At 55.5% G+C, this 11,316-nt stretch overlaps 1 long non-coding RNA gene across 1 annotated transcript; it reads left to right on the top strand.

Moving 5' to 3' along the window:
- The first annotated feature begins 3,239 nt into the window (after positions 1 to 3,239).
- LOC130544628 (uncharacterized) lies at positions 3,240 to 10,304 on the top strand. Its single transcript, XR_008961040.1, has 3 exons — positions 3,240 to 3,800; positions 4,426 to 4,557; positions 8,147 to 10,304. It is a non-coding gene; the product is annotated as an uncharacterized LOC130544628 (long non-coding RNA).
- The last annotated feature ends 1,012 nt before the right edge of the window (positions 10,305 to 11,316 follow it).

Genomic DNA, 11,316 nt, shown 5'->3' with positions numbered 1-11,316 from the left:
CAAGGCCCTGCTCTGTGACCTTGGACAGCCTCTTTTGCCTCCCTGGCCGTTTCCGCTGCCGGGAGAGGGGGGCATGGCCCAAGTCCACTCTCAAGGCTCAGAGCCCCAGATCCCCCTCCTCTCTAGAAGTTTTGGGTTCTCCACAATGTCCCCTAGGTGGGTAGGACTAGCATTGGAACCTGTCACTGAAACCTCTTGGGCCAGATCCCGTCTGGAGGGTGGGAGGGTGGGTGAGAACACACTTGGCCGCGGAAGAGTCTGCTCCTCTGGGGGTCCTGGGCCAGCTCAGGGACCACAGCCAGCAGCCCCGTCCATTCCCCACAGCAGGGATGGAACTGAAGCTGGAAGGGAGGGCGGCTTCCCACCAGCCAGGGCCAGGGGGCAGGACAGGCCTCGAAAGCCCCAATTTGCATGTGAGGAACCAGCAGCCACTCAGAGAGGTTAAGCCACGTGCCCAAGGTCACCCAGCTCCCAGACCCCTGCAGGCCCGTGTTCTTCCAGATGGTGGTTGCTCACAGCCCTGTTTTTAGCATTCTGCCAGCAGGGTTGTCTGTCAGCATCTTTTCAAGTTCCCTGTTCTCCCCCTTCCTCCCCCCTTGCCTTTCTCTGTCGCTATTTGTCTGTCCCTTGCCAGTTCTCTCCTGTTCCACATCTGCTTCTCTCTTGGCCTCTCTGCTTCACTCTCCTACTTTCTGTGCACCCCCCCGCACCCCCACCCTTCTCAGTCTTGCCTCCAGCTTCTCATCTGGGGCCAGCCCCAGGAATCTGGGCAGGCGGTGGTCCCTGGAGACGGACAGATGCCCTCGCTGTCCCTCTGCCCTGTGGCTGTGGCAGGAAGGGTGGGCAAAGGGCAGAGGGTGGAGGCCACTGTGGCCCAACCTGGAACTGGGGCCCAGCTCTGGTTGGGAAAGAAAGGAGGGAACAAGGAACTTGGGGACAGAGGGCGTGGGGGTGGCAGAGTGGGCAAAGGCTGCCCGGGAGCTGTAAATCGAAGCCACTCCCGGCTTTATGAGCGGAGCTGGGGCTGAGGCTGGACTTCGCCCACAGAAGGAGGCTGGTGCGGGGACTCCAGGTGTGCGCCCGGATGATAAGGAGCCTCAATAAAAAGAACATGGACCTGGGGTCACGAGGACCCAGGAAGCCCTGATGGGTGGGCATGAGGCTCACCACACGTCGGCCCGGGGGAGATGCCAGGACGGCAGGGCCCAGGCCTCCAGTCGGTTCCCACCCCCTGTAACAGCAACTCCATGTGGAAGTGCCCGCTGGTTCCAGTGGGGCTGCTGTTATCGGGGACGGGGGCCAGTGCCCGCGGAGGAGGAGAGGCGGCCGCTGCCCAGCAGACTGGCAGGGACCTCCACGGCCACGCTTCCAGGCCCAGGATGGCCAAAGGCGGTGGGCCATCAGCAGGCTGCTGAGACCGAGTGCACAGGGCTCTGACCTATGAATTGACAGCCAGTGCTCTCATCTCCCCTCTGGCTGCCAATTCCATAGGTCACAGGTATGTTCGCCTCAATGCCAGCCACCAGGACCTGCGGGGGAAGGGATGGGGCTGGGGGTACCCAGAGGCCAATGAAGACTTGGTACCCCAGTGCAGCAGTCAGGCCCAACTCCCTCCTGTCTCCTTCCTACCTTTTCATTTCCCCTCCTGTGAGCCTATACTGCTTTAGGTCCCCACCTATATATGAACTCTTTGTGGCAAGCCTCTGTGCCTTACCCTTGCTGTTCCCTCTGCCTGGAACACCCTTCCAGCTTTTTTTTGGTGGGGGGGAGGGCAGGTTCACACTTACTATTCCAAGCTCTGCACAGGCATTTGCTGCCTCAGGAAGCCTTCCTGAAGCCCACTTGATCCCAAGTGCCCACCTGGGCACCCCTAGCACCCTGCATTTCCCCAGAGGACTGAACTCCCCCAGTGTTTCCATCCTCCCCACCACCTGGGAGCGCAGCTCCTAGCCCAGGCCAGGCCCAGATGCGTGTTCAATAAATGTCTGAACAGATCCTGAGCCTTCGTCGTGCACCCCAAGGAAGCAACACCAATGTCCCGTGTGGCCAAGAGGGGCCAAGGGCCCTGGGTCCCAGTCTGTGTCGGAACTCCCTGCAAGACAAGGACCCAGAGCTGCCTCCCTTCCACTCACCCCCTCCCTCCTCTCCCTCTCAGTCCCAGACCTCACAGGCTCCCCACCCCCTGGCTTTTATACAATGCAGTTCTGGAAACATTCTCATTTGAATAAAAAGGCTTCTGCTGCTAAAAGATAAACTTTTCAAACCTGGAAACGCAGACCTAAGAATGAAGTTCAAATTGCATAATAATAGGAGCCGGTTCTTGCCCCCTCTCTGTGCACTGAGCACTTGCACACATCTGGCACCACCGGGGTCAGCTCAATGACCTTGCAAAGCCACCCTCGAGCCTGTTCCGAGATGAAGACACGGACTCGTAGAGGAGGCGCATCTTGCTAAAGTCACAGAGTAGGGGCGCCTGGGTGGCTCAGTTGGTGAAGCGTCTGCCTTCTGTTCTGCTCATGATCTCAGGGTCCTGGGATCGAATCCTGCATCAGGCTGCCTGCTGAGCAGGGAGGCTACTTCTCCCTCTTCCTCCTCCGCTCCCCCTGCTTGTGCTTTCTCGCTCTCTTTTTGTCAAATAAATAAATAAACAAATAAAATCTTAAAAAACATAATAAAGTCACAGAGTAGTTAAACCTCTCTCCACGAACTAAGCATTCAGCCACCCTCTCTGGCCCTTGTGACAGTCACTTTTCCCAGTGTGGCTTTGCTCACACCGCCCTATCTGCTCCGCATCCCTGGGCCACCACCTCTACTGGGCTCAGCCCAGACGTCCCTCCCCTGACCGCAGGAGCTGCTCGCCTCCACCGCACCTTGGCTCTGGGGGCCTCTCCCACCGCCCCCTCATCTTATCCCTGCAGGGCCGAGAGCTCTGTGCATTTATCTTCTCCCGGTGCTGGCCTGAGCCTCCTCGGGAGGCAAAGTCCTTGATCCAGTCCTCCTACCTGCCCCGTCCCCCCACCACCCCAGCATAGTAGGTGCTCCGGATACACTGGAGCCGAAGATACAAGGAGCTGAACTCTGACCCTCTTGGGGCTGTCAGGCCCCAGGCCCGGCAGCCTGCCCTGCCTTGGGCGTCCGCCTCCATCAGCTTCTACAGACCCACTGCCAGCTCCAGCGGATCCCGTCCCAGCCCCCCAGCAAGGCAGACCCAGCTGCCTCGGACTGGCACCTTTCTCTGCACTGACCTGTGGCCGCTTCCCAACAGGCCGTGGGCCTCTGCCTATCTTGCCTCGCCTGCCTCCTGCTCCCGCTCCCTCCTGAGCCCTTCAGGACACCTGCTGCTCGCTGTCCCATTCCCTGGCTCCCACGATGTTCTGTGAGCTCTCTTAGAGTCCCCATCATGGCCACCAGCAACGCCTAGCTATTCCCGCCCAACCTGTGAGCGCCGGGGAGCACCCGCCACGGGGTGCATCCGACTTTCGGTTTCCTGTAGCCTCAGACGGGCACAGAGGAGCATTTTCGTAAACGCACACTGCAGGACCGACCAATGCGTGGATGAAGACGCCTGGGGGAGGCAGGTGTCCCATGGGGGAGGGTCAGCCGGCGCTGGCAGGAGGGAGGCCCTCAGTAAATGCCAGCCGTCGGCTTCATCACCATCACCACACGTCTGTAAAAGGACAGGATGCCGACCTAGCGTCCAGAGAGGATACGCAAATTCACTGTTCCAACAGCAAAGAAAGGCCTCTGCGGGAGGAACAGTCGGAGGACAGCGGCTCTGACTGGGGAAGTCTCCCTGAGAGGTGAGTCTGCGACCAGCTTTTGCTGAGGTGAATCCTAGGAGTAGCGGGTGAGCACTGGAGGAGGAGGGAATAACGGGGAAAGGTGCAGAAAGAAGGAGGCATGGAGGCTGGGGGCAAGGGGGGTGCTTTCTCTTCTGCAAGCCTCACTCCCTACAGCCACCACCAGGGGGTGCCCTGGGCCGCGTGCCTCCCTAGCTGGGTGGGGCCCGACTGTCCCATCCTCCTCCCCACCTCCGGAGTCCTCCCCAGCCTCTCCACGAGCCCCCAGCCCAGGTCCCCTCCAGGCCGTCACAGAGGGTCAGTCAGTGCCCTTACCGCAGTGGCGGGTCCCAGGCACTCGGGGCGCACCTGGCACAAAGTGGGGGGGCTCCCTGCCGGGACTCTCGCAGCTGCTGTGTATAAACCATAAACGGATAGTGTATATTTATATAATTATAAAGTAAGTCCCTGTGTAACTACCGCTCAAAAGAGAAAATCTCTGGGGACGCCTGGGGGGGCGCAGTAGGTTAAGCTTCTGACTCTTGATCTCTGCTTAGGTCAGGATCTCAGGGTCCTGGGATCAAGGGGGGGCTCGCTCTGCAGGGAGTCTGCATAAATTCTCCCTCTTCCTCTGCCCACCCCCCAGGCTCGCTCACGCTCTCTCTCTTCCAAATAAATAAATAAATAAATCTTTAAAAAAAAAGAAGAAGAAGAAGAAAGAAAGAAAATCTCTGTGCTGCCGAGCCCCCAAGTGTCCTTCCAGGTGACCCGTCCCCAGGTAAGCACAACGCCCTCTATGATCTTTGCTTCGGTGCCCTTCCCTGCGGTTCACCACCCGCACGCGGCCTACAACGATACGTGTTCGTTTTGTCTGGGCTTGTTGTTGTTGCTGTGTGTTTGTTATCCGAGCGGAGCCCTGCCGCTGGGCCCGGCTGTCCCCAGGAGGTGGCCCGGCCCTAGATCGCTCGCATTCGTTCCCGGCTGGGCGGCATTCCGATGTCTGAATAGAAAACAGTTGGTTTCTCCATCGTACTATCAGTGGACTTGGACCCTGCTGGGTCGGGCCTAGGGCAGCAGATATAACACTGGCCCCGACTGCCTCGTGCCTGAAGGAGGAGCTCCTAGGGACAGGTGTGCTTTTGGTTTTGACAAAACAAAAAGTTGCAAGAAAACACAAGAACAGCCATCTACCCTTCACCTGGATTCACCAACAGTAGTTACGTTTTGCAACATTTGCTTTCTCTTTCTCTTTCTCTCTCACACTCTCGAATTTCCTCTGAACCATTTGAGAGAAGGTTACATAGGTTGTGACCCTTCACCCTTAAATATTTCAACATGTATCCCCACACCCCAAAATGACATCTCTTACACAACCAGCATACAGTTACCAAATTTAGGCCTGACAACAGTGAAGCAATACTGTGATCGAACATGCCATCCGCTTTCTTTTTGTTGTTGTTTCCTTAAAGATTTTATTTATGTATTTACTTGAGAAAGAGAGAGAGAGTGAGCGAGCATGGGGAGGCTCAGAGAGAGAGTGAGAGAGAGAATCTCAAGCAGACTCTGTGCCGAGCGTAGAGCCCGACCCGACCTCGGGCTCCATCCCCCAACCCTGAGATCGTGACCTCAGCTGAAGTCAAGAGTGGGATGCTTACCCCACTGGGCCACCCAGGCGCCCCTGCCATCCGCTTTCGAATGTCACTGGCTGTCCCAATGAACGGCAATCAGACCTCACATGCGGTCGCCAGGTCCCTTCAGCCTTGTTTAGTCTGGAACTGTCCTCAGCCTTGTTTTGCTTTTCAAGATCTTGACATTTTTGAAGAGTATAAGCCAGCTGTTCTGTAACATGTCCCTCAGCTTTTGCCCCCCTCCCTAAAGAAAATCAAATATGTCCATTATATCGAATTTGAGCAATATAGAAAAGTCAACAAAAATTGCCCCAGGTCCTGTGATGCAAGCACAGCCCTGTAGACATTTCCTGTAAGCGCTCAAGTTAGCTGACTTCGTTGTTCGGCACTCGGTACGTTAACTCGTTTACCCCTAGAGGTAGGTGCTTTCTTTACAGCGGCCTGAGGGACCTCGAGTCTCGCGGAAGATCACACAGTTGGTAGGACTTGAACCTGACCTTGTACTTGGCCCTTATGCTACACTGCCTCTTGACAGTGGCTGGGCGCAGGTGGGTGGGTCTCAACCTTCTATCGACATTTGGGGCCGGATCACTCTCCGTTGGGGGCCGTCCTGTGCATTGTAGGGTGGTAAGAGGCATCCCTGACTCCGGCCCGCTAGGTGCAGCAATGGTCCCCAAGCTGTGACCGCCAAGAATGTCTCCGGACATTGCCAGATGTTTCCTGAGGAGCCAAATCACCTCGGTTAGGAACCTCGTGTGTGTGTGTGTGTGTGTGTGTGTGTGTGTGTGTGTGGAGCCGGGCAGCACTGTGTTCAGTAAACCAATCTGCTTTCTCACTTATTGATTCCACGATCACTTTTAATTTCCTTCGTTTCCTTCTCACCGCTGGTTGAATGGCCGCCAGGTGTTGCCAATCAAATAAATCGTCAGTTGACCAAAAGACACATCCATTGCGACAGTAGTCTTCCCACCACAAACTTAGTGGCTCAGAACAACCATCTATTAGCTCATGGTTCTGTGGGTCAGAAGTCCAGAGTCCCAGATGCTAAAATCTGGCGTTCCCTGGCTGAGTGCTCAGCTGGAGGCTCAGGGGTGGAGGGGATCTCCTTCCATGCTTGTTCTTACTGGCCCCTGGCAGGGACTGGGATTCCTTGCCCGCCGTCAGCTCTCGGCTCCTAGAGGCCACCACATTCCTTCCACGTGGCCAGCCTCCATCTTTGGCAGCCAACAATGGCACACTGAATCCTTCTTGTGCTTTGAATTTCTGACTTCCTTCCTCTGCCACCAGCTGGAGAAAACTCTGCTTTTCAAGAGCTCATGTGATAGGTCAGGCCACTGGGAGAATCTATCTAAAGTCAACTGTGAGGGGCACGTGGGTGACTTGGTTGGGTGTCTACCTTCGACTCAGGTCATGATCTCAGGGTCCATTGGGCTCCCGGCTCAGTGGGGAGTCTGCTTCTCCCTCTACCTCTGCCTATCCCCCTGCTTGTGCTCTCTCTCTCTCAAATAAATAAAATCTTTTTAAAAAATAAAATAAAATAAAATAAAAATAAAGTCAACTGTGGGGGCACCTGGGTGGCTTAGTTAAGCATCTGTCTTTGGCTCAGGTCATGATCCTGGGGTCTTGGGATCAAGTCCCCTGTCAGGCTCCCGGTTCAATGCGGAGTGTGCTTCTTCCTCTGCCTCTGCGCCCCTCCCTTCTCATGTACACAAGCTCTCTCTCTCAAATAAATAAATAAAATCTTTAAAATAAAGATACATACATACATACACACATACATACATAAAATAAAGTCAACTGTGCCATTGAACATGACCTATCGCAGAGTAAACCCGGTGTAGTCACAATTGCAGGCCCTATACAAGGTGTGTTCACCAGAGTGGGAAACATGGGGTACAGCTCAGAATTCTGCCTACCATGATTAGTAAATGGGGGGGTGTTTTAGGGTGAGGTCTCGGAACCAAGTGGCTGGAGGCCAGGCTAACTGAGCGGGAAATGGAGGCTCAACGCCAGGTCTGGAAGGGTCCTGCCGCACCCCTGCCCTTGGACAAATCCCAACATGTATTTCTGGGAGCAAACATGGAGCATGGGCAGGCCTGGGTCCTCTCATCTCCCCAGCTCCCAGTCCCTTTTCAGATGACCCCTTTTCATTGCCCGTACTTAGGGCAGGATGAAGAAGACACAGGTCAGAGGAATGTTGCAGTTGGGCTGAAAGGGATGTGAGAGACTGACTCTTGGCAGAGTAGGTCACCTGGGGCAGTTGCATGGACCACCCCGCTCAGTGGGACTTTCATGGAGACCGATGTGGGGGAAGGAGGAGAGAGCTGTAGGTCAGCAGGGGGGCCTGGAGGGTGGTGTTGGGCACAATGTCTGACCACTGAGGTGTGGGTGTGAGGGGCTGGGCCAGAGGCCAGAGGAGCTGGGCTTGTGCCCCGGTAGTCACATGTGACACCCTGTTGGGCACAGAATTGCTCCCCAGCCCCCAGCCTGTGAGGCCCATGGGGAGGCTAAGGGTAGCCCCCCGCCCCCTGCCACGGGGAAACAGGGGCTCGAGGCTATGAGGAGGGAGTCAGCCAGAGCAGAAAAGCGTGTCTGGAGGTGACGTGAGAAGGACAGTGGCCTACACTCACACAGGTGGGCAGTCGCTCAGGCAGCAATATCTGAGCCCCTCAGGTGTACCCTCCGGCTGCTGAGACCAAACCTCCAAATCTCTTGTCTTGTCTCTGACTTTGCCACCAGCCCTGGCAGCCTCTGAACAGGCCAATGGCCTCCTCGCGTCCTCCGTGGCCCCTGCTGACCTCAGCATCTTCCTGCCATTTCTCCTCCTGCACCCTCCATTTCCATCAGTAGAGTAAGAAGATCCCAAGACCCTGCCAAAGGACCCCGATCGTATCACTGCAGAAGGCAGAATTGTCATGTGCTGAATAAGAGACGACCTCCCATGGAGTCCCCCACCCCATGTGTCCACAGCAAAGACCTGGAGGGCAGCTCGGGGATGGTGCCTGAGCTCTCCCGGGAGTTTAGAGTAAACACTGCACCCCGAGCTCAGCTGCAGCTCCTGCCTTGGCGGCCCGTGCAAGATGGGGCGCTGGGAAGCCCAGCCGTGGGTGGAGGGCCTACCACAAGCACTCAGGCTTCTGCGGCTCAGCTCTGTGAAGCACTCTCAGGTTCTGTATACATAGCACCCTGGTCGATATGCAGGCTGGACCCCCAGGCTGCAGAGCTTTCGGGCAGCGTTCACCCCAGCCTGCACCTGGGAAGGAAGTTCTTGAAACCCTCCCCCTCTGGGTGGCCACTGGCCCGACGTCGACCTTGCAACTTCAAGATTGGAGCGTGGAGAGGGCAATGGTAAGATTCCAAAGGCCCGGCTTCTCATTCAGCCCAAAGCACTCACCGCCCTTGGGCCTTGGGCTCTTTTCATTGAGATGTGAAAGCAGAGATCCCCAGCAGCCCTGACACTCTGTCACCTCCAGGCTGGGCCTATGGCTACCGCTGGACACCTTCAGAGGCCCCTGGAGCGCTGCAACTGTCGCCAGGACCCTAGTCCCATGGCCATGGGCACTGCCATGTCCCTTCGGGAGAGAGGCTTCATGGGGTGCAGGGACCCCAGACTACAGAGGAACAGACCCCCCCCCCTTTCTTTACCTTGGTTTGACAAAACTCACCTGTTGGCCAAATCTATTCCTCCTGACTGCAAGAAAAGCTGTGTCTACGCAGACTTTCTCAGTAGGAAGAATGAACCACTCCTCATCCCAGGGACAAAGCTAGGTGTTTGTGGTTTTTCCCAGCCTGACACTTCTGCCATATTTGGACAAAAGACTGTTTTTCTTTTCTTTCTTTTTTTTTTTTTTAAGTTTTTAGGGGCCTTGTACATAGACCCTTCTGTAGACCAGGCCATTATGGGACTGAGCAGATCACCTCGGGGGAAAGCAGGTAGGACTTTTCCACTGAGAGCAGTCTCTGTGGAGACCTGGTGAATAAGGCCCGGTTGTGCAGGTGTGTGTTTCTGAATTTGAAAGACGGAAACACTAGGAGTGGAGGACGACGGGGCGTCATTTCCACAAGAAAGGAAAATATTTGAACTCTTCCTTAGTCTTTTGTCAAGGGTCTGGGCAAAGATAGACAGAAAGTGAAACAGAGAAACCAAAAGTGAAATGCTTCGCTTATGTTCTACAAAACTCCCACCGAAGAGAATCTACCCGGCTCCAACAACAAAAAAGAGAATTAGGACATTTTCACAACCTGGGAATTGCTAGCTTAGGAAGCTGCCCAGGACCCGAGGGCCAACTCCATGAAATCGGGGAAACTAATTTCTGCCCCCTTGAGCCTCATCGAGGGAGAGAGATCCCTTCTTTCAGTCCTTCGCGCTCCTTGGAGAAAGTCAAGGGGCCATATAGAACAAACAGGGGCTGAAGTTTCATGTATAAATAACCCAGGAACATTTTGTTGTTTTCACTTTTATTGGGCTGGCTATTCCCAGCACAGAGGACTCTGGGGAGATGTGAAGACTGTGGCGGGTCACCGTGAACGCTGACGAGAGGGAGCTTCCTGAAGCCTCATTCAGGCCATTGAACAACCACCTCTTTCAGGAGCCTCAGCCCCGAGCCCTTTCCTGGAACAGCCCAGAAACTGCGTCTCCGGGGTGGACCCCTCAAAGCGCCATGGAGGAGGCAAGTCCTTTGGCTTCTAAGGCTGGCCCAGGAAGTCCCGACTGGGCCCACCCAGGGCTCCTCATCAGCAGCTGGCACACAGCCTCTGGTGACAGCCCTGCCCGGGAGTTCTCAATATGTTCTTGTGAGGAGTCCACCACGAAGAGTCTTGTGCCTTCTGATTTACTGGTATTGATGAAAAGAATGCTAATGAAATCCCGAATAAAAGCAGTAAGTCAGAGACCAAACAATGCAGACAGGGCTCTCCAACAATTAGGGAGGCAAAGAGGGGAGGGGAAGGCAATCGATTGAACATTTTCTTTTGTCAGAAGGGACTGAAGCCTGATCCTACAAGGAGTGGGCAATCTAAACTCCCCTTCTGCCCTCTCTGGCTCCCACTTGACCCAGGTCCCCGAAGAACTCTGCTCGTTCTCAGATTTGAGTTCCTGCCTCCATCCCACATCTCCCATAAGCCAGAATGTTGGACATGAGGCCTTCAAGTTCTTAGGTGCATTTTAGCTCTACCTAGGAGTCTCCCCACCCCCTCACTGTGCCACCACACCCCCACCCCCTCCTCCTACACTTCGGTGTCCTGATACTGGTTACCTAACAATCACAGTCCCCAAAGCTCTGACATCACCCACCGAAGATTCTCACCAGCCTGGACAGTCAAGGGGGCCAATGAGTGGCCAGGAATGATGGCGGGGGAATGAGCCTGATGGAACAGCCAGGAACTGGTAAGAGGGGCCCACAGGTCAGAGTAAAAGAGGGCAACTGGTGGTGGCCCTGACAGGAAAGCAGAAGTATTTGGGTTTTTTAATTTCCCCTAAGTTCCCACAAGATTTCATTGTTGCCCCACATTTCCCCTCCTCCCCACATAGGGAATTTCCGATTTCACTTCTTCAAAACTCAGGCGGCCAGAAGGCCTCAACTTCCTTTGTACCCCACCCACCCTCGCACAGATGCAGCCCCCTCAGAGAGGTCATCTCTTCTCCCCCTCGTGTCATATGTCCTATGCGTCCTCCACTGCCGTGTCCCTCTTCCAATCCCCAGCCCCACCGGCCTGCGGGGAGCTCAGGCCTCTTGTGGTTGGTCAGGTTTTCCCCAGGGACCCCTTGTTCCCTCCCCATTTTTCTTGCCCCAGTCACCAGCCGGCCTTGAACGTTCTACTCCTCAACCTCCTCTACTCCCTCTCTCTCTCTCCCTCTCCCAGAGCCGATAAAGAAGACAGGCAGGAAGTAGTTTCAGGGTTAAGCAGGG

The sequence above is a fragment of the Ursus arctos genome, unplaced genomic scaffold (assembly GCF_023065955.2).
Source record: "Ursus arctos isolate Adak ecotype North America unplaced genomic scaffold, UrsArc2.0 scaffold_23, whole genome shotgun sequence".
Taxonomy (NCBI): domain Eukaryota; kingdom Metazoa; phylum Chordata; class Mammalia; order Carnivora; family Ursidae; genus Ursus; species Ursus arctos.
This window is presented reverse-complemented; position numbering and strand designations above follow the sequence as displayed.